At 43.7% G+C, this 23,226-nt stretch overlaps 1 protein-coding gene and 1 pseudogene across 1 annotated transcript in view; both read right to left on the reverse strand.

Moving 5' to 3' along the window:
- The window catches only part of LOC137340861 (ATP-dependent translocase ABCB1-like), a 101,452-nt gene extending 97,678 nt beyond the window's left edge, over nucleotides 1-3,774 (reverse strand). Inside the window, exon 1 of the transcript XR_010966894.1 lies at nucleotides 3,633-3,774. The gene's annotated coding sequence lies outside the window, so the exon portion shown is untranslated. The remainder of the gene's footprint in view (nucleotides 1-3,632) is intronic.
- Nucleotides 3,775-20,769: 16,995 nt separating this feature from the next.
- The window catches only part of LOC137332191 (ATP-dependent translocase ABCB1-like), a 79,768-nt pseudogene continuing 77,311 nt past the window's right edge, over nucleotides 20,770-23,226 (reverse strand).

Raw genomic sequence — 23,226 nt, forward strand, 5'->3', positions numbered from 1 at the left:
GCCTAATCAATTTATTGTACAAATTTATTATTTCTTTACTCTTGTCCTTTATGCCCTTATTTACAAACCTAAAATGATGTTGACCTTTTTTATTGTGGCTTTACCTATCTGCACTCAGGGAATTATGTATTTGAACACTTAAGGTCTCTCTTCATCCTCACTCTTCAGTCTATTTCCATTCCTTGTTTTGCCTCCCAAAATGTATTATCTCACACATATCCACATTAAATTGCATCTGCCATCTTTTTGCCCATTCCATTAACCTGTCTATGTCCTCTTGAAATCTTCTACAGTCTTCCTCAATATTTGCTAAACCTCCTACTTTTGTGTCATTAGAACATTTTGAGATTGTGTTTCCTAAACCCAAGTCTAAATCATCTATATATACTGAGAACAAAAATGGATCCGGCACTGACTCCCAGGGTACATCAATCCAATCCTTCTCCAATCCAAGCAACACACATTTACCTCTCTCTTACACTCTTTGTTTTCTGTCCATCAACCAATTTTCTATCCATGCTGCCACATATCCTTATAGGATGTGCCTGAATTTTTCTAACAAACCTCTTGTGAGATAATTTATCAAATGCCTTTTGAAAATCCATATGTACCACATCTACTGCTTTTCCTTTATGTAACCCATCATTTCTTCAAAAAATTCTATTAATTTTCTCAAAGAAACCTTTCTTTTAATAAATCCATGCAGACAGGATGCCAAGATTACAAACAGTCTGGTTCAGCCTGAGGCAGTGGCCTGGGAGGAGGATGAAATCAGTGGCAAGGGTATAGAGATTGTGGGGGGAGATCAAAGGCAATGGTTTTAGTCTTCCCAATCTGACAACACAAAGTGTAGGGGTCGAAACCACTGATTTCCATACACCACAATATCCATACTAACGCTCTAGAGAATAACAGTGATATTCACATGCGTGACAAAGAAATGATGAACAGACAATAAACATGATTCATGAAGCAAATGAACCATTTTATCTCTTTGCAATATCACTTAACTACTGTAACCAGAAATTAATCATTAACATTTTATTTGTTAGGTGGATAGCAGAGTTTTTTTTACTGCCGTGCAATATAAATTCACAATAGCCAGATTATTTCACATCGCTTACTAGTTTTTATAAACAATTAGCCTTTCTAGTTGTTTATAATTTCGATGTCTCTGAATTTCTATCACTTATTAAACCTTCCCTTTTAATCATCTTTGTACAATGACGGGGTGGTAATTTTTCCTTAAATTCATTCTGAGTGTGGGCATCACTGGCAAAGCTAGCATTTATTGCCCACCCCAAGTTGCCCTCAGAAGATGGTGTTGGGCCGCTTCCTTGAACTGCTGTAGCGGTTTGATACAACAGAGTGGCTCACTAGGCGAGTTTGGAGGGCAATTAAGAGTCAACTACTTTGATGTGGGACTGGAGTCTCATATAGGCAGACTGGATAATGACGGCAGGTTTCCTTCCCTAAAAGACATTAATGAACCAGTTGAGTTTTTACGACAATCTGACAGCTTCATGGTAACTTTTACTGATACCAGTATTTTATTTCTAGATTTTAAAAAAACTGAATTCAAATTCTCAAACTGATTTAAATTTAAATTTAAACTTAAACTCACCTTCTCTGGATTATTAGTCCAGGCCTGTGGATTACTCGTCCAATAACACAGCCACTACACTACTGTACCTCAATTTTATTTATGATTCATGCAAATCTATGCAGCAGGAGTGCTAAATCATAACATTTATCCCATTATGTCTGTGGTACTTTACTGGGACAGAACAAAAATTAAAGGGAGTATCTTAAACCCCCCACCCTGCGGAAACGGTGTGGGCAGGGAGTTGAGATGGTGGAGTGGGGGTTCCTGCCATGTTCCACCAACCCCCAATCCACAACACCCCACCAACCACCCAAACACCCCCAATCCAAACACAACACACACCCCAACCCAACCCACAACACACACCCCAACCCAACCCACAACACACACCCCAACCCAACCCACAACACCCCACCACCCAAACACCCCCCATCCAAACACAACCCACAACACCCAAACACCCCCAACCCAAACACAGCACCCGCACACCTCACCATTACCATTACCAATCCACCAAACACCTAAAACCACCAACTCCCCACCCCACCCCAGCTGAGCTGGTGCTTAATTTAAATGACGATGATGTCATCGGGATGTGCGCACCATTTTAATTGCGGGCCGCCGAAGTCTCCAGAGTCTCGGATCCGCCGGTGGAAGTTGGCAGAGGTTCACGTTAAGTGTCTTTTTTTTTTAACTTTTTAAACGTTCGTTGTGAGCCGAGAGTTGAGCTGAAGGACCGGTGAGCAGAGTTTTGCCGCCTCTATGAACAACTGTTAGAATAATCAGCTGAAAACTCCTTTCACTCTTTGGGCAAGTGGAGAGAGGCAGAAGATTGGCATTTTAAAATACACCGCCGACTAAAACTAAAGTACCTGTGAGTGGATGTCAGGGAGGTGGCGGATCATCCCCCAGTGTGGAGAGGGGATGAAGAGATCCCGCGGGGTTCGTGAATTCTTTAGTACCAGAAAACTCCGTTAATATTTTTAACAGATGGTCTCCATTCTCCAAAGAGACCGTCAGTAATGAAGTGTCTTAATAATTACTAACATCAAACAATTATATAAACACAATGTTCCTAACTATTTAAAAAAAACAATTATTCACTTCCCAGCACATCACTATAATAAATAACAGTATTATTCTATACTGGAGGATTAGCAGAATCAGAAGCCCAGATATTAACTGAGGAGGCAAAACCCACAGATGGGCAGAGCGGGGACCAGGGACTGGGCCTGGGAGGTGGAGGGAGTGACAGAGGTGGGGACCCATCCCTGCACCAGGCCTCCTCCCCCCCCCCCTCGGCCTGCACCAGGCCTCCTCCCCCCCCCCCTCGGCCTGCACCAGGCCTCCTCCCCCCCCCCCCCCCCTCGGCCTGCACCAGGCCTCCTTCCTCCCCCCCCCCCCTCGGCCTGCACCAGGCCTCCTCCCCCCCCCCCCCTCGGCCTGCACCAGGCCTCCTTCCCCCCCCCCCCCCTCGGCCTGCACCAGGCCTCCTTCCCCCCCCCCCCCCCCTCGGCCTGCACCAGGCTTCCTCTTCTCCCCCCCCCCCTCGGCCTGCACCAGGCCTCCTTCCCCCCCCACCTCGGCCTGCACCAGGCCTCCTCCCCCCCCCCCCCTCGGCCTGCACCAGGCCTCCTCCCCCCCCCCCCCCCCCTCGGCCTGCACCAGGCCTCCTCCCCCCCCCCCCCCCTCGGCCTGCACCAGGCCTCCTTCCCCCCCCCCCCTCGGCCTGCACCAGGCCTCCCCCCCTCCCTCCTCCTCGGCCTGCACCAGGCCTCCACACCTGCTGGAAAATCGGCAAAAAGGGAGAGTAGAAAAGGCATTCGAGCTTTTGGTGATTTAATTCAATCTCATCTGTAAATCAAGTGAAAAAACATTTTATTCTTTTAAGAGAGGTTTAAAATTAAAATGAATGCTTGGCAATACCCTAGTCACATTTGGGCTGGAACTGCAGCCATTGCCAGCAGTCTACTGAGGACAGGAATTTGACTTGAGTAATAAAATGATCAGATGCAAAGGAAATTACCTTATTTCAGCCTCTATCAACCTTTTCCACAACTCGGTTAAATGTACACTGAAGTTCTGTACTGCTAAAGATAAGATTCTGGTTGCATCACTACACAATTATAAAATAAAATGACATGAACTGTAATAAAACAGTCCTACTGCTGTCCCACTATAGCCTCCATTTTGAATCAGAACATTACTAGTTACATATTAATACTAACCCATAACCTGACCTGTTGTGCTAGGCTGAAAGGTTCAATACTGTGATGGACACATGACCTGAACTTGAGACAGAGGAGAAAAAGGACTGGACTGGGTGGAATATAGGAGGGAATCTCTTAACACATTTATTTTAAAAGTGCTCTTATATAAGGAATTAAGTTATGTTTAGTTAATAATGAAACAATAGAGTTCCTTTAAGTGCAATGACCTGTACTGACATCTACTTTTATATCATCTATTAACAGTTTCAAACAGAACAGAGTGCAACTACCAAGCACCTGTTTCACAACCCCTATTGAACAGATGGATAAACGGATTAAAGTACATGCTTATCTTGCCTCTGTGCATGAAGTAACTTGTTAGGTTTCCAACTTTGTGCTTGTGGGGAAGTATAGGGAACATTTCTCCAATTGGGCGATCCTGGGAAGGACCTGTACTCTTGGGGAGCATTGGTTGGGCTATCACAGATGTGCAGCCCCTGATTTTCTGTCCATTAATTCTAAATGGATGGAAAATCAAGGTCCACAAGTCTGTGATTTCCCAACCAGTAATCCCTGAGTGCACAGGTCCTTCCCAAGAGCACCTCCTCATCCTTCTCGACCTGCAGCCTTTGACACGATTGACCACACCATCCTCTTCCAATGCCTCTCTCCTGTCGTCCAGCTGGCTGGGACTGTGCTCACCTGATTCTATTATCTATCCGGTCGTAGCCAGAGAATCACCTGCATTGGCTTCTCTTCCCGCTCCTGCACTATTACCTCTGGAATCCCCCAAGGATCTAACCTTGGCCCCCTCCTATTTCTCATCTACATGCTGCCCCTTGGCAACATCATCCAAAAACATAATGTCAGGTTCCACATGTGCGCTGACGACACCCAGCTCTACCTCACCACCACTTCCCTCGACCCCTCCGCTGTCTCTGATTTGTCACACTACTTGTCCAACATCCAGTACTGGATGAGCTAAAATTTTCTTCAACTAAATATTGGGAAGACCAAAGCCATTGTCTTTGGTCCCTGCCACAAACTCCGTCCCCTAGCCACCGATTCCATCACTCTCCCTGGGCGCTGTCTGAGGCTGAACAAGACCATTCGCAATCCTTGGCATCCTATTTGACCCTGAGATGAGCTTCCGACTACATATCTGCTTCATCACCAAGACCCTACATCCGCCTCCGTAACAACGCCCATCTCTGCTGCTGCCTCAGCTTATCTGCTGAAACCTTCATCAATGCCTTTGTTACCTCTAGACTTGACTATTCCAATGCTCTCCTGGCCGGCCTCTCCTCTTCCACCCTCCATAAACTTGATCTCATCCAAAACTCTGCTGCCCGTATCCTAACTCGCACCAAGTCCCGTTCATCCATCACCCCTGTGCTCGCGAACCTACATTGGTGCCCAGTCCGGGAACACCTTGATTTTAAAATTCTCATCCTTGTTTTCAAATCCCTCCATGGCCTCGCCCTTTCCTATCTCTGTAACCTCCTGCAGCCCTACAATCCTCCGAGATCTCTGTGCTCCTCCAATTCTTGCCTCTTGCGCATCCCTGATTTTAATCGTTCCACCGTTGGCGGCCATGTCTTCAGCTGCTTAGGCCCTAAGCTCTGGAATTCCCTCCCTAAACCTCTATGCTTCTCTTTCTCTTTCTCCTCCTTCAAGACTCTTCATAAAACCTACCTCTTTGACCCCTGTCCTAACATATCCTATGTTGCTCGGTGCAAAATTTGTTTGATAGCGCTCCTGTGAAGTGCCTTGGGATGTTTTACTACACTAAAGGCGCTATATAATTGCAACTTGTTGTTGTTGAGAGCATCCTTTGCCATGAGTGCCCCGTCAGGGAATCCGCTTTTCTGTCACGACACAGCATTTTACACAAAAACTTAACTCGCTGCCTTTAGTTTTTTGCTCTTGCAAAGCACTAGAGGTGTTAGAAAATGACAACGGTCATGATTCCTACTGCATCCAGTTCTTCGACAGGCGTTTTGGAGCCAAAGAATGAGCTACACTACCATTTAAATAGAAACACAGGAACAAGAGCTGGCCATTCAGCCCCTCAAGCCTGCTCCGCCATTCTATTAGATCATGGTTGATCTGTACATCAACGCCATTTACTTACCTTAGCTCCATATCTCTTGATGCCCTTAGCTAACAAAAATCTACCCCTTGTGTGAAAAAGTGCTTCCTGATTTCCCACCTGGCTCTAATTTTAAGCTTATACCCTCTTGTTCTGGATCCCCCCCATCAGAGGAAATAGTTTCTCCGTATCTACACTATAGAATGCTTTTAACATTTTAAATATCTCAATCAGGCCACCCCTTAATCTCCTAAACTTAAGGGAATACAAGGCAAGTTTATGCAATCTATCCTCATTATTTGACCCTCCAAGCCCCGGTATCATTCTGTGACCATTTTACAACATAAAATTTACTTGCTGGCAATTTTACAATTTTGGGTGAAGCTTCAGGGTAAGCACATTCCTTATAAAGTGAAGGGCAAGGCTGGTAGAAGTAGGGAACCTTGGATGACTCAGGAGATTGAGGCCCTAGTCAAAAAGAAGAAGGAGGCATATGACATGCATAGGCAGCTGGGATCAAGTGGATCCCTTGAAGAGTATAGAGATTGCCGGAGTAGAGTTAAGAGAGAAATCAGGAGGGCAAAAAGGGGACATGAGATTGCTTTGGCAGATGAGGCAAAGGAGAATCCAAAGAGCTTCTACAAATACATAAAGGGCAAAAGATTAACTAGGGAGAGAGTAGGGCCTCTTAAGGATCAACAAGGTCATCTATGTGCGGAACCACAAGACATGGGTGAGATCCTGAATGAATATTTCACATCGGTATTTACGGTGGAGAAAGGCATGGATGTTAGGGAACTTGGGGAAATAAATAGTGATGCCTTGAGGAGTCTACATATTACAGAGAGGGAGGTGCTGGAAGTCTTAACGCGCATCAAGGTAGATAAATCTCCGGGACCTGATGAAATGTATCCCAGGACGTTATGGGAGGTTAGGGAGGAAATTGCGGGTCCCCTAGCAGAGATATTTGAATTATCGACAGCTACAGGTGAAGTGCCTGAAGATTGGAGGGTAGCAAATGTTGTGCCTTTGTTTAAGAAGGGCGGCAGGGAAAAGCCTGGGAACTACAGACCGGTGAGCCTGACATCTGTAGTGGGTAAGTTGTTAGAGGGTATTCTGAGGGACAGGATCTACAGGCATTTGGAGAGGCAGGGACTGATCAGGAACAGTCAGCATGGTTTTGTGAGAGGAAAATCATGTCTCACGAATTTGATTGAGTTTTTTGAAGGGGTAACCAAGAAGATAGATGAGGGCTGTGCAGTAGACGTGGTCTACATGGACTTCAGCAAAGCCTTTGACAAGGTACCGCATGGTAGGTTGGTACATAAGGTTAAATCTCACGGGATCCAAGGTGAGGTAGCCAATTGGATACAAAATTGGATTGACGACAGAAGACAGAGGGTGGTTGTAGAGGGTTGTTTTTCAAACTGGAGGCCTGTGACCAGCGGTGTGCCTCAGGGATCGGTGCTGGGTCCGCTGTTATTTGTTATTTATATTAATGATTTGGATGAGAATTTAGGAGGCATGGTTAGTAAGTTTGCAGATGACACCAAGATTGGTGGCATTGTGGACAGTGAAGAAGGTTATCTAGGATTGCAACGGGATCTTGATAAATTGGGCCAGTGGGCCGATGAATGGCAGATGGAGTTTAATTTAGATAAATGTGAGGTGATGCATTTTGGTAGATCGAATCGGGCCAGGACCTACTCCGTTAATGGTAGGGCGTTGGGGAGAGTTATAGAACAAAGAGATCTAGGAGTACAGGTTCATAGCTCCTTGAAAGTGGAGTCACAGGTGGATAGGGTGGTGAAGAAGGCATTCAGCATGCTTGGTTTAATTGGTCAGAACATTGAATACAGGAGTTGGGATGTCTTGTTGAAGTTGTACAAGACATTAGTAAGGCCACACTTGGAATACTGTGTACAGTTCTGGTCACCCTAATATAGAAAGGATATTATTAAACGAGAAAGAGTGCAGAAAAGATTTACTAGGATGCTACCGGGACTTGATGGTTTGACTTATAGGGAGAGGTTGGATAGACTGGGACTTTTTTCCCTGGAGAGTAGGAGGTTAAGGGGTGATCTTATAGAAGTCTATAAAATAATGAGGGGCATAGATAAGGTAGATAGTCAAAATCTTTCCCCAAAGATAGGGGAGTCTATAACGAGGGGACATAGATTTAAGGTGAGAGGGGAGAGATACAAAAGGGTCCAGAGGGGCAATTTTTTCACTCAAAGGGTGGTGAGTGTCTGGAACGAGCTGCCAGAGGCAGTAGTAGAGGCGGGTACAATTTTGTCCTTTAAAAAGCATTTGGACAGTTACATGGGTAAGATGGGTATAGAGGGATATGGGCCAAGTGCAGGCAATTGGGACTAGCTTAGTGGTATAAACTGGGCGACATGGACATGTTGGGCCGAAGGGCCTGTTTCCATGTTGTAACTTCTATGATTCTATGATTCATCCAGAGTCTGAGCCTCACCCATAAAAATATGGTGCCCCAGAATGTTTTGGAGTTCGTCCACTCAACGAAGCCTCTTAATAAAAGAAGATTGTGGGAAGAGGGGATGGTAGTATTTTTATGTCCCTTGGTTGCATTTTGCTCATTGGTTAGATTTGCTGGCTAGGCCTATATTTTTGCATTTTTGGGTTGTTTTCTCTGCCAATACTTTTCTTTGTTTTCTTGGCTACCACTGGCTTTCACGTTGCACCTTACAATGTGGTAAGGATGGGTATTCCTTTGGGGTTCTGAACACACTGAGAAAGACTAATTTGTGAGGAGCCTGCAAATGACCTTTTTAGCCACCATCATCAGTACCTTGGAAGCTGTGCCTGGACATGTCAGAGGAGACCTGTCTTAACTGCCTCCACTTCAAAAGACAGGCTGCTGCAGGGTTGTGCTATCTGCTGCACATCTGCAAACAGCAGGCTATAAATTGGGCTGTGTAGCGCCAGTTTTTTAGGTGCTATGCAGCTTCCTAAGGTCCCAAAATGGCATAACATGCGCCGGACCACGTAAAGTAGGGAGAATATGCATTAGATCAATGTGCAACATTGATTTAAAGAGTTAGGTACCATTTTGCAACTCAACGATCCGCCCAACGCACTGTCTTAACCACGAACAGCTAAACATGTTGTAGATGGCTTGGGGGACCCCCCACTAGCGCTATTTAAAGGGACCATGCAGGATTTATAGGTTGAGTTGATGCATTATTGCTTCTGGTTGCTGATGCATTTGTACCTGTTTTTGAAGGTTGCCTAAACTTGAATACTCGGATTAGGGGACATAGCCTAAAATTTAGAGCCAGGTCTTGCAGGAGTGAAGTTAGGAAATGCTTCTACACACAAAAGGTGGTAGAAGTTTGGAATGCTCTTCTGCAAATGGCTGTTGAAGCTAGCTCAATTGTTAATTTTAAATCTGAGATTGATTGATTTATGTTAACCAAGGGTATTAAGGGATATGGAGTTAGGCCATAGGTCAACCGTGATCTCATTGAATGGTGGAACAGGTTCGAGGGGCGAAATGCCACTGCCACTTGCTGCCTCCTGTTATGCGCCACCTTCTCCTGCAAGAAAGTGGGATGTGTGTCGGTGAGTGTCCAGTAAGATGTTTGGGTGATATGCCTGTCATGGTTGAATAGCTGCCAGTGTGTGTAACCTGTGAGTGGTGGGTGTGCAGCTTTCAACAGTGGCAATGTGTGAGGGTGAGAGGAAGCATCTGATTGGAAGAGTTGAGTAATGATTGAAAGGATTTATTGGTATGTGGGTGATGGGGGGTGTAGTGCGTGGAGCAGTGGATGTGGCTAGTGGTGCAGTTGGTAGCAGATGTTGCTTGACAGCTGACCTCACTCACCTTGACCACCCGTGACAAAGCATTAAACTTCTTCCTGCACTGCATCCATGTTCGTGGTGCAGTGCAGGAAGAAGTGTGCTAGTTCTGGAGCACAAGTCTTCAGCACTACAGCCAGGATGCTTTCGGGGCCCATAGTCTTTGCTGTATCCAGTGCACTCAGCTGTTTCTTGATGTCACGTGGAGTGAATCTAAACATCTCCAGCGTTGAAGTCAGGCATGCAGGCCATAGGCCTTTAGCCAAGCTGCTCCAGTACAGCTACAACACTGGCATCTACCCGACAATGTGAAAAATTACCCAGGTATGTCCTGTCCACAAAAAGCAGGACAAATCCAATCCGGTCAATTACCGCCACATCAGTCTACTCTCAATCATCAGCAAAGTGATGGAAGGTGTCGTCGACAGTGTTATCAAGCGGCACTTACTCACCAATAACCTGCTCACTGATGCTCAGTTTGGGTTCCGCCAGGACCACTCGGCTCCAGACCTCATTTCAGCCTTGGACAAAACATGGACAAAAGAGCTGAATTCCAGAGGTGAGTTGAGAGTGAATGCCCTTAACATCAAGTTGCATTTGACCGAGTGTGGCACCAAGGAACCCCTGTAAAATTGAAGTCGATGGGAAACGGGGGAAAACTCTCCAGTGGCTGGAGTCATAACTAGCACAAAGGAAGATGATAGTGGTTGTTGGAGGCCAATCATCTCAGCCTCAGGACATTGCTGCAGGAGTTCCTCAGGGCAGTGTCTTAGGCCCAACCATCTTCAGCTGATTCATCAATGACCTTCCCTTCATCATAAGGTCAGAAATGGGGATGTTCGCTGATGATTGCACAGTGTTCAGTTCCATTCGCAACCCCTCAGATAATGAAGCAGTCTGTGCCCGCATGCAGCAAGACCTGGACAACATCCAGGCTTGGGCTGATATGTGGCAAGTAACATTTGCACCAAGCAAGTGCCAGGCAATGACCATCTCCAACAAGAGAGAGTCTAACCACCTCCTCTTGACATTCAACAGCATTACCATCGCCAAATCCCCCACCATCAACATCCTGGCGGTCACCATTGACCAGCAACTTAACTGGACCAGCCATATAAATATTGTGGCTACAAGAGCAGGTCAGAGGCTGGGTATTCTGCGGCGAGTGACTCACCTCCTGACTCTCCAAAGCCTTTCCACCATCTACAAGGCACAAATCAGGAGTGTGATGGAATACTGTCCACTTGCCTGGATGAGTGCAGCTCCAACAACACTCAAGAAGCTCGACACCATCCGGGACAAAGCAGTCCACTTGATTGGCACCCCATCCACCAGCCTAAACATTCACTCCCTTCACCACCGGCGCATCATGGCTGCAGTGTGTATCATCCATAGGATGCACTGCAGCAACTCACCAAGGCTTCTTCGACAGCACCTCCCAAACCCACGACCTCTTCCACCTAGAAGGACAAGGGCAGCAGGCACATAGGAACAACATCACTTGCACGTTCCCCTCCAAGTCACACACCATCCCGACTTGGAAATATATCGGCTTTCCTTCATCGTCACTGGGTCAAAATTCTGGAACTCCTTACCTAACAGCACTGTGGGGGAACCTTTACCACAAGGACTGCAGTGGTTCAAGAAGGCAGCTCACCACCACCTTCTCGAGGGCAATTAGGGATGGGCAATAAATGGCTGCCTTGCCAGCGATGCCCACATCCTAAGAACGAATAAAAAAAATGCCATAGTTACCATTGGTACGAGGTTGGGGGGGAGGATGCAGTATCTATAGACTTTGGGATATCCTGTGACTGATGCTATACAACTGCAAGTTATTTCTTTATGTGCAGGCAGTGGAGATAGTTTCCATGCATATGGTCGAGAAGATGGAGAAGTGGAAAGAGTGCACTATACACATCTGCAACACTTTGTAGGAAGTTTCTCATGACATGCAGAACACTTTGGAGAAAGTGATAGTCCAGGAAATTTTAAAGGCAACAAGGTGCCAGGAGGAGCTTCTGTTTTGTTTTGAAACTCTGCTTGAAGACAACACTTTCACAGGATGTCCAAAATTTGATTGGGAGTATTCAGTTTGAAACTGACCAGTAACACATCATGAGACTGTGCCCAGCACCAGTGGGCTACAAGGAGTGGTAACAGATGTTACTGTCTCACATGATAGTGATAATGTGTCTATGTCTTTAATGGCGCCTCCAATGCCAGTACTTGAGGGAGTGTCAGACATGCAGTCGGCACCCCTTGACAATGAAAGAGAATGGCAGCTGTAAGCAGGTCTGTCAGAGACAGCAGCAGCTTCACTGAGATGAGAGTCACCTTAATCCTCGAATTGTAAACAATTTTACAACACCAAGTTATAGTCCAACAAATTTATTTTAAATTTCACAAGCTTTCGGAGGCTTCCTCCTTCCTCAAGTTCACCTGAGGAAGGAGGAAGCCTCCGAAAGCTTGTGAAATTTAAAATAAATTTGTTAGACTATAACTTGGTGTTGTAAAATTGTTTACAATTGTCAACCCCAGTCCATCACCGGCATCTCCACATTAATCCTCGAAGGTTCCAGAGGAATCTTCCCAGCCACCCACCTCTCAACCTCATCACTCAGGGAGCACTCGTAGAAATAGGAAATTGGAAGGTAGCTGACACGAAGGGTAGACATGGTGGTAATAAATAGTTGTAGTTCGAGTGGAGGACATTATTGGAACTTTGTGTTGAATTTTGTTCTGGAAAGTAAAATTTGTTGGACCACATAAATTTCAAAGTTCATTTGTGTGGATGTTTGCAGCTTAATGGACTTGGATAATGACATGTGAGATTGTGACTTCTGTACAATGGAGGCAAGGTACAGAACTTTTGGAAATGCAGGTCTTTATGAGGCAGTTATGGATGGGTAGGAGAATATCTTACTGGAGTCATAAGCCATGATTGCATGGAATATCCCTGATCACCAAACAATCATCCTGATATATGTTTCCAAGTCAAGGCTGGTATGGTGGATTGTCACATGATAAAAACATCATGACAATTCCTGGGTAGCAGGAATTAACGTGTATGATAAGGTGGTTGGCATTATGAGCTGGACATTTATTGAACAAAAGCCTTTCCTGCTAATGAAATTCCAGGGCGGGGGCAGGGGGAGGGGGAGGGAGGGTTGTCATATAGAACTGTCAATGGCCCAATTGATCTTTGAACTTGTTGAATCCTGACCAATCTATAGAATTGGACTGCTCGATCTCTTTATTTTGCATGTTCCATGGAGACATTTTTATAACCCTGCTATTTTAACAACAACCTTATTTGCTTTATCTTTAACAACTACTACTTTCCTTCATGTCCATGCATTTCCTGTACTGCTACAGTGGAGTAAAATTTACGCCTTACCTTTGTGCTCTTCTTTAAATCTTGTGGACCTCTCGCCAGGTTCTTGTTGACATGGGGTTCACTCTTTCTGTTTTAAGTTGTCATATTAGTCACTTCCTTTACTTATTCATGAGCTGTCACTGCCCACCAAAAATCTGTTTAACATGCTCTTTTACAGGGACTATTAGTTTTTTTCCAGGGGCCTGGACTGAAAAATTGGTTTTTTTTTCACATTCCACAGTACTATTCTCCACAAATTGTGTGAACTCCACTGTTGCATTAACAAATGTTTGGACATTTTTACAGGTGAGATATCTTGTTAGCTGTTTGAGAAGCATTATTGCAGGTCTTTGTGTTTGGTTTCTATTTTTTATGGCTGCTAATAAAATCACTATTCTCAGGAGTCGTACATTTTGAAACCACATTGTCCTGTGATTCAGTGGTGGATCAGAAATTTTGAAAAAAAACAGGCATTTCCCACATTTTTCTTCTCAATCAGGGGAAATATGGCTCAAGTTTTCCTAGTGCAGATTATGTAAGAAAATTTAGATCCTTCACAGTGACAATGACAGGGATTTAATATAGTAGAATCTGAGGGCTCACACAATGGAGATTTGCAAGGACAACGAGTGATCTTGATTGATTGGATTTTTGAAAGAATAATGCAAGAATAATTAGAAGAATTAATTTGCATTTTTATGGCATCTTATTACTTCTCTGAAGTATCCCAAAGTCCTTCACATGAAAGGAATTACACAGTGCAATTGTTGTTATGTGGGTAAACATTTTGCACAAAGTAAGCTCCTATAAACAGCAATGAGAAATAGACCAACTAATCGGTTTTGGTGATGTTAGGAACATAAGACCAGGAGCAGGCCATTTAGCCCCTTGAGCCTGTTCAGCCATTCATTGAGATCATGGCTTATCTGTGACCTAATTCCATATACCCACCTTAGCCCCATAACCCTGAATACCTTTGGTTAACAAAAATGTATCAATCTTAGATTTGAAATTAACAATTGAGCTAGCATCAACTGCTGTTTGCGGAAGAGAGTTCCAAACTTCTACCACCCTTTGCGTGTAGAAGTGTTTCCTAACTTCACTCCTGAAAGTCCTGGCTCTAATTTTTAGGCGATGTCCCCTAGTCCTAGACTCCCCAACCAGCGGAAATAGTTTCTCTCTGTCTACCCTATCAGTTCCCCTTAATATCTTGAAAACTTCAATCAAATCACCCCTTAATTTTTAAATTCCAGGGAAGACAAACCTACTTTGTGTGATCTCTTCTCCAACGGTTAAATTATGAGTCCAGGTATCATTCTAATAAATCTATGCTGCACTCCCTCCAAGGCCGATATATCCTTCCTAAGGGGCAGTGCCTAAAACTGAACACAGTACTCCTTGCATTCTAGTCCTCTAGATATAAATGCCAGCTTTCCATTGGCCTTTTTGATTATTTTCTATACCTGTCCATGACATTTTAATAATCTATGTACATGGACCCTTAAGTCTCTTTGGACCTCTGCTGTTTTGAGCTTTTCACCATTTAGAAAGTACTCTGATCTATCCTTTTTAGGTCCAAAGTGGATGACCTCACACTTGCCTACATTTGCCACAGTTTTGCCCATTCACTTAATCTCTTAATATCTCTTTGTAATTTTATGCTTTCATCTACACTGCTTACAGTGCTGCCTACCTTTGTGTGATTGGCAAACTTGGATATGTGGCTCTCTATCCCGCCATCTAGAGGTTAATAAATACAGTGAATAGTTGAGGCCCCAACACAGATCCCTGTGGGACACCACTAGTCACATCCTGCCAATTTGAATACCTGCCCATTATCCCTACTCTCTGTCTCTTGCCACTCAGCCAATTTCCTAACCAGGTCAATAATTTGCCCTCAATTCCATGAGCTTCAACTTTATCTAACAGTCTCTTATGGGGGACTTTATCGAATGCCTTCTGGAAGTCCATATTAATAACATAGACATTCCCCTGTCCACTACTGTAGTCACCTCTTCAAAAAATTCAATCAGATTCGTCAGGCACGATCTACCCTTTACAAATCCATGCTGGCTCTCGCTGATCAGCTGAAAATTTTCAAGGTGTTCAGTCACTCTATCCTTAATTATAGACTCTAGTAATTTCCTGACAGCAGATGTTGGACTAACTGGTCTATGATTCCCTGGTTTCCCTCTCTTACCTTCCTTAAATGGCGGGGTGACGTGCAATTTTCCAATCTAAAGGAACGATTTCTGAATCGAGAGAACTTTGGAAGATTATAGTTAGGGCATCTGCATTGTTCTCAATTACTTCCTTTAAAACACTGGGATGGAAACCATCTGGTCCTGGGGATTTGTCACTCTAGTGCCATTATTTTCTTCATTACTATTAATTTGCTTATGTTAATAATGGTGAGTTCCCGTCCCTGATTCAAAATTAGTCTCCTTAGGGTGTCCGGCATGCTATCCTCTTCCTCTCGTGTAAATACTGACGCAAAGTAATTATTTAACATATCTGACATTTCCTCATTTTCATTTACAATATCACCATTATCAGTTTTTAAGGGGCCCACATTGCTCTTGACCACCCTCTTTTTCCGAATATAATTTTAAAAATGTTTGTGTTGATTTTGATATTCCTTTACAAGTTTCTTTTCATAATCCCTTTTTGCAGCTCTTACTATTTGTTTTGTCACCGTTTACTGTTCTTTGTATCTCTCCCAGTCACCAGGATCTGTGCTATTTTTTGCATTTTTATCTGCTTTTTCTTTTAGTTTTACATTGTCCGTTACCTCTTTTGCCATTCATGGCTGTTTTTTTTGGCAAGTAGAGCACTTGCCTCTTAGGGTATAAACTGGTTCTGTATCACGTTAAATTCTTTTTTGAACATCTCCCAGTGATCTTCTGTCATTTTACCCATTAACAGGTTTGCCCAGTTTACTGTGAACAGTCTCTGTCTCATCCCGTTGAAGTCGGCCTTACCTAAATTTAGAATCTTAGTAGCTGTTACAGGTTTCTCCCTTTCAAACACAACGTTGAACTCGATCATATTATGATCGCTATTAGATAAATGTTCACGCACCATTCGGCAGTTAACTAAATCTGGCTTATTACTCATTATTAAATCTAATGTGGCCTGCCCCCTTGTTGGTTCTAGGACATATTGTTCCAGAAAGCTGTCCTGAACACACTCAAGAAATTCACTACCTTTCTGACATGAGCTCATCTGCTTATCCCAATCTTGTCTAATCTCTGCATTTATACCCGCTGCCACTTCACAGCTGCTGCCAGGGGGCCTATACACAACTTCCACTATAGTCTTAAATCCTTTTCTTGTTGAGGGAGTTGTTTTGGGCAGAACCTTGATCATCTTCAAATAGTGCCAGCAGATCTTTAACCTCCAACAGAACAGACAGAGAGGGCTTGAGTATAATGTTTCAATCAAAGGATGGCAATGAATGCACTGCTGGATTCAAGACTTTTAATTAGATAGATAGATATTTTCCATAAAGGTAAGAAGTTGCTCAGCATTGGAAATGTGGCTTCAGGTTGCTTTTCTGTGGTCCTCATGAATTCTTTGAACCTGCAAATGGCACTAATTCTAGTATAAAAAAGCAACACGAACTATTTACCTGCTTTTCACACAGCAAAACCACTTTTCCTACTGTAGCGTGGCAACAAAAATCTGATCCGTTACTTACTGTCTTCAGTAGAAATGATACTTCTGGTATGTCTCCGTACTCTGAGTCCTCATTTATTATAAATAAGCAAACTTGCGTAAAATGTAAGTTTTAACAAGTAAAAAAGAAATGTTCTTAAAATATGTACCTCAGCTGTACCACACAGCAGTTTATAACAAAACAATTCACAAACAAAAAAAGTTAGGGAAAGAAAAAGAATCAAGAATCTTTTAGAATGACACTTCATGACATCATGTCACTGATTAACTTGGTACTGTTCTGAAACAGAAATGATGAAAGGAAATGCAATCTGTTATCTAACCATGGCCTTATCAGTCTCCAGCATGACTCTCAGGAATTTGACAATCAGTAACGTGTATATATAAATATATACTTACAGTGGGGGAGTGGAGGAGGAAGGAGGGGGAGTGAACAAGAAGAGGAGAAGGAGACAGGGAGAAGAGGAGGGGAGGGGGGGTGGGGAAGGAGAGCATAGGCAAGGGGAGAAGAGAAGAGGAAGAGGAAGAGCTAGCAGACAAAGAGGGAGAGTGAAGAGAGAGAAGGAAAAGAAGCAAGGGAGAGGGAGGGAAGAGAAATTTAACATATATTACAGCCTACTGTTACATGAAAGTCATATCAACTATTAAGAATTTGAACAAAAATAAGGGAGTTCTGAACTATGCTATTGTGATAATTTAAAACAAAAATCACCAAAACCACCAATCATTCAATTCTAAAAACTGAATACAACCGGGTACCTGGTGTTACTTGTGCAGTATACTGTTAGGTTTAATGCAAGACTTTTACTCACGGATGGAGCTAAGGTCGAAGGATTGTGTAGGGGTGGGTTTGAAGTCCAGGTTTGGTCAACTTGGCACAGCACAGCCACAACGACATCTTACAATGCCACTCACGTTAGAGTCAAAATGGTAACATGATTGCGATTGGGAATTGAAAAGTTAAGTGCTTAAATTATTTGCAGTCAGTTTTAGCAGAGCCCTGACATACAAAATTGGGTAAGCTCACAGCGATTGGGTCGATGGTGGGGCGAGGGGGGTTTGCTCATGACCCCCACTGCTTTTACTTCTGTTAATTCAGACCTACTGGAAGGGATTTCTGGTACTATTTAGAGACTCTGAATAATTTCTCTGGCAGTAAACAGGAGAGATAAATTCACATAATTTCACAGAAAAATGTTAATGTATGAGGTACAGGCATTATAATATAGAAATTAACATCACTTACTTCAGATAACAGTACGGAATAATCACATCACTGGTTAAAATGATGCTAACTCCCACAAGTGCCCAAAAAGATAACAAATATAATACTCTAAGTATCGATCTGAGAAATATCATGAGTCAGACAACTGATTCACCAGGTACAAGTAACATTTATTATTTCATAAACTTTATTAGTTCTAGGTGGCACATAATGGCAATTTCACAATTAGCTGTGTACAATGGACAGGATTATCTTCCCATCAAATTAAATGGGCAAAAAAGAAATCAAAAGTTGGTGACTGAAGCAGCAGAAATCACCAGCCAGTATCTATTTCTTATTAAACATCTTGTGTATTCGCCTCAACCATTCCATGTGGCAGCGAGTTCCACATTCTAACCAGTCTCTGATAAAGAAGTGTCTCTTGAATTCCTTATTGGATTTATTAGTGACAATCTTGTATTTATGGCCCTTAGTTTTGGACTTCCCCACAAGTGGAAACATTCTCTCTACGTCTCCCCTATGATACAAATAAACAAAATTGATGGGTAGGAAAAGACCAGCTGGTCCATCAAGCCAGCCCCACACCATGATGGCTGGAGCATAGGAACAGGAGCAGGCCATTCGGCCCCTCGTGCCTGCTCTGCCATTTGATAAGATCATGGCTGATCTGTGATCTAACTCCATATACCTGCCTTTGGCCCATATCCCTTAATACCTTTGGTTGCCAAAAAGCTATCTATCTCAGATTTAAATTTAGCAATTGAGCTAGTTATCAATTGCCATTTGCGAAAGAGAGTTCCAAACTTCTACCACCCTTTGTGTGTAGAAATGTCTTCTAATCTCACTCCTGAAAGGTCTGGCTCTAATTTTTAGACTGTGCCCCCTACTCCTAGAATCCCCAACCAGCGGAAATAGTTTCTCTCTATCCACCATATCTGTTCCCCTTAATATCTTATAAACTTCGATCAGATCATCCCTTAACCTTCGAAACTCTAGAGAATACAACCCCAATTTGTGTAATCTCTCCTCGTAACTTAACCCTTGAAGTCCGGGTATCATTCTAGTAAACCTACGCTGCACTCCCTCCAAGGCCAATATGTCCTTCCGAAGGTGCGGTGCCCAGAACTGCTCACAGTACTCCAGGTGCGGTATAACCAGGGTTTTGTATAGCTGCAGCATAACTTCTACCCCCTTGTACTCTAGTCCTCTAGATATAAAGGCCAGCATTCCATTAGCCTTATTGACTATTTTCTGCACCTGTTCATGACACTTCAATGATCTATGTACCTGAACCCCTAAGTCCCTTTGGACATCCACTGTTTTTAACTTTTTACCATTTAGAAAGTACCCTGTTCTATCCTTTTTTGATCCAAAGTGGATGACCTCACATTTGTCTACATTGAATTCGATTTGCCACAGTTTTGCCCATTCACCTAATCTGTCAATATCGCTTTATAATTTTATGTTTTCATCTACACTGCTTACAATGCCACCAATCTTTGTGTCATCGGCAAACTTAGATATGAGACTTTCTATGCCTTCATCTAAGTCGTTAATAAATATTGTGAATAATTGAGGCCCCAAGACAGATCCCTGTGGGACTCCACTAGTCACATCCTGCCAATGTGAGTACTTACCCATTATCCCTACCCTCTGTCGCCTTTCGCTCAGCAAATTTCCTAACCAAGTCCATACTTTTCTCTCAATTCCATGGGCTTCTATCTTAGCTAACAGTCTCTTATGTGGGACCTTATCAAATGCCTTCTGGAAGTCCATATAAATAACATCCATTGACATTCCCCTGTCCACTACTTTAGTCACCTCTTCAAAAAATTCAGTCAGGTTTGTCAGGCACGACCTACCTTTCACAAATCCATGCTGGCTCTCTCTGATTAACTGAAGATTCTTGAGGTGTTCAGTTACCCTATCTTTAATTTTCGACTCCAGCATTTTCCCCACAACAGATGTTAGGCTAACTGGTCTATAATTTCCCGGTTTCCCATCATGGACAAACAGTCCCTCACCTTCCCCCCCTACTCCCGCGCAACCATTTAATCTACTGGGAGAGGCAAAAAAAAGTGAGAAAACCCGGGGGAAAAATAGTTATATAAAAACATAGTCTATATAAGGCAGAAAATTCTGTGGATCCCCTCTCAAGGGGGCAGGATTGTGACAGGGCACAGCTGGTGCATTTAGTCTCAAATCCTGAGGATGGTGCTCACATCTGTAGTGGTACAACAGTGGCACCCACCCCACTGAGGAGGCAGAAGTTGGAGTGGCACTCCGCCACTTTGAAAAGCAGAGACCTGAGACAGGCTGAAGAGGGTAAGAGTAAACATATTTTAATATCCTGTTGCCAGACCTTCTGGCCATCTTGTCAATGGTAATCGATCCCTTGATCACTGTCCTCTTTTAAGCTGCTGGGGTCTTCCCTAGACTCAGAACAGAACCCATGCCTGCTCTGAGCAGGGCAAATTCCACTGGGCTTATCAAGGGCAAGCTGAACGGAATTCCTAGTGTAACCCAGGAATGGTCCCAGACACGGCCCCAAAATTCTTCCTAAGAAGTGCTCACCCCTCCCCCACCGAGTTCAATTTAGAGGGCTGTAAACCGAATGGATCCAGGTTCTGCCCAAATTGCGCTCACCCCTTCCCCCTCCCCCCAACTGGAATTTGTACTGTATACATTATAATAGTAAATAATGAAACAAAAATATATTAGAGCCTTTAAACTGATATTTCAAAAAATGGTCTAAATGGGCATTAACAGATGCTCAAATAACAGATAATTTGAGTGTTCAATTTTTTGAAGGAAAATACTGGAAACTTTCAAGGGAAATATTCAAAATGTTACTGTTTCAAAGAAGAATTCATCAAATTGCACCACCATTGGACTGTAATCTTTAAACGTGAATATGGCAGGAGCCTCTGACAAAATATCATACATTTAAATTTAACATCTACAAAACATACAAGGTTTGAATTTCCTCGGTACTTCCGTCAGAGCTATGACAGTGGAGTGGGAGAAGCCCCAAGGAAATTCACTCCCATGCCTTGAGAAATCAATCTGTTCAAGCTTCACGTTCATTTTGAACCTGTGCGTGGACAAGTGCATGATACAACCAACTCCTGGCTAAAGAGGGAGTGTGAGTTCCCTTTTCCACGACTCTACCATTCTGTATAATAGCTATAATGTCAGCATTTTGGATTGTCGACAACTGGTGGGCAATGATTATGCAAGTTCGGCTCCACCTAGCTTTATCCAATCTGCAAAAAGGTAAAGAAAATAAATGCTAGCTTTGATACTAATAACGTGAATACAATTGTAGCAAATGTGTTTTACAATGTGCCTGATACAAAATGATCAATGTTGACCTGCCAGCTTTTTAAAAATCGTACCATATAGTTCAAAGTGAATGGTCCCCGAAGGTGAGAAACTGAAGAAATACTTAAACATGCAATAGGTAAGCTGAGCTCAACATCCAAAACTAGCATAGTGCTGAGTAGGTTGCATAGATCGGCTTTAGTGGTAGTTAATGCGATATAGTTTATTCATACCATGAATGCGCTAACAAATATTAAACACTTTCATTATTTGTTTAAGAATCAGGGACTAGGTGGTGCAGTGGGTCAGAACATTGTCCTTATCCTCTCAAACATAAATTTGAATCCAGCCCTGACTTTTTTTATTCATTCATGGGATATGGGCGCCGCTGGCAAGGCCAGCATTTATTGCCCATCCCAAATTGCCCTTGAGAAGGTCATGGTGAGCTGCCTTCTTGAACCACTGCAGTCCGTGTAGTGAAGGTACTCTCACAGTGTTGTTAGGTCGGGAGTTCCAGGATTTTGACCCAACAATGATGAAGGAATGGCGATATATTTCCAAGTTAGGATAGTGTGTGACTTGGAGGGGAACATGCAGGTGGTGTTGTTCCCATGTGCCTGCAGCCCCTGTCCTTCTAGGTGGTAGAGGTTGCGGGTTTGGGAGGTACTGTCGAAGAAGCCTTGGCGAGTTGCTGCAGCGCATCTTGTAGATGGTACACACTGCAGCCACGGTGTGCCAGTGGTGGAGGGCATGAATGTTTAGGGTGGTGGATGGGGTGCCAATCAAGCGGGCTGCTTTGTCCTGGATGGTGTTGAGCTTCTTGAGTATTGTTGGAGCTGCACTCATCCAGGCAAGTGGAGAGTATTCCATCACACTCCTGACTTGTGCCTTGTAGATGGTGGAAAGGCTTAGGGGAGTCAGGAGATGAGTCACTCGCTGCAGAATACCCAGCCTTTGACCTGCTTTTGTAGCCACAGTATTTATGTGGCTAGTCCAGTTCAGTTTCTGGTCAATGGTAACCCCCAGGATGTTGATGGTGGGGTATTTGGTGATCGTAATGCCGTTGAATGTCAAGGGGAGGTGGTTAGACTCTCTCTTGTTGGAGATGGTCATTGTCTGACGTGAATGTTACTTGCCACTTATGAGCCCAAGCCTGGATGTTGTCCAGGTCTTGCTGCATGCGGACATGGACTGTTTCATTATCTGAGGAGTTGCAAATGGAACCGTGCAATCATCAGCAAACGTCCCCACTTTCACCTTATGATGGAGGGAAGGTCATTGATGAAGCAGCTGAAGATGGTTGGGCCTGGGACACTGCCCTGAGGAACTTCTGCAGCAATGTTCTGGGGCTGAGATGATTGGCCTCCAACAACCACTACATCTTCCTCTGTGCTCGGTATGGCTCCAGCCACTGGCGAGTTTTCCTCCTGATTCCAATTAGATTCCCATTCCCCCTGCTTCCCATTAGACTGATCTAAAGAAAAGCTATTCACTCTGCTGGCTGTTCCCATTCTGGTAACATAAAGAACAAGAATCACTGGATTTTGGGTAATATTCTGGCATGGGTGGAGGATTGGTTATCTAACAGGAAGCAGAGAGTTGGGATAAATGGTTCATTCTCGGACTGGCAACCAGTAGCCAGTGGTGTTCCGCAGGGGTCGGTGCTGGGTCCCCAACTCTTTACAATCTATATTAACGATTTGGAGGAGGGGACCGAGTGTAACATATCAAAGTTTGCAGATGATACAAAGATGGGAGGGAAAGTAGAGAGTGAGGAGGACATAAAAAACCTACAAGGGGATATAGACAGGCTGGGTGAGTGGGCGGAGATTTGGCAGATGCAATACAATATTGGAAAATGTGAGGTTATGCACTTTGGCAGGAAAA

The sequence above is a fragment of the Heptranchias perlo genome, chromosome 2 (assembly GCF_035084215.1).
Source record: "Heptranchias perlo isolate sHepPer1 chromosome 2, sHepPer1.hap1, whole genome shotgun sequence".
Lineage (NCBI taxonomy): Eukaryota > Metazoa > Chordata > Chondrichthyes > Hexanchiformes > Hexanchidae > Heptranchias > Heptranchias perlo.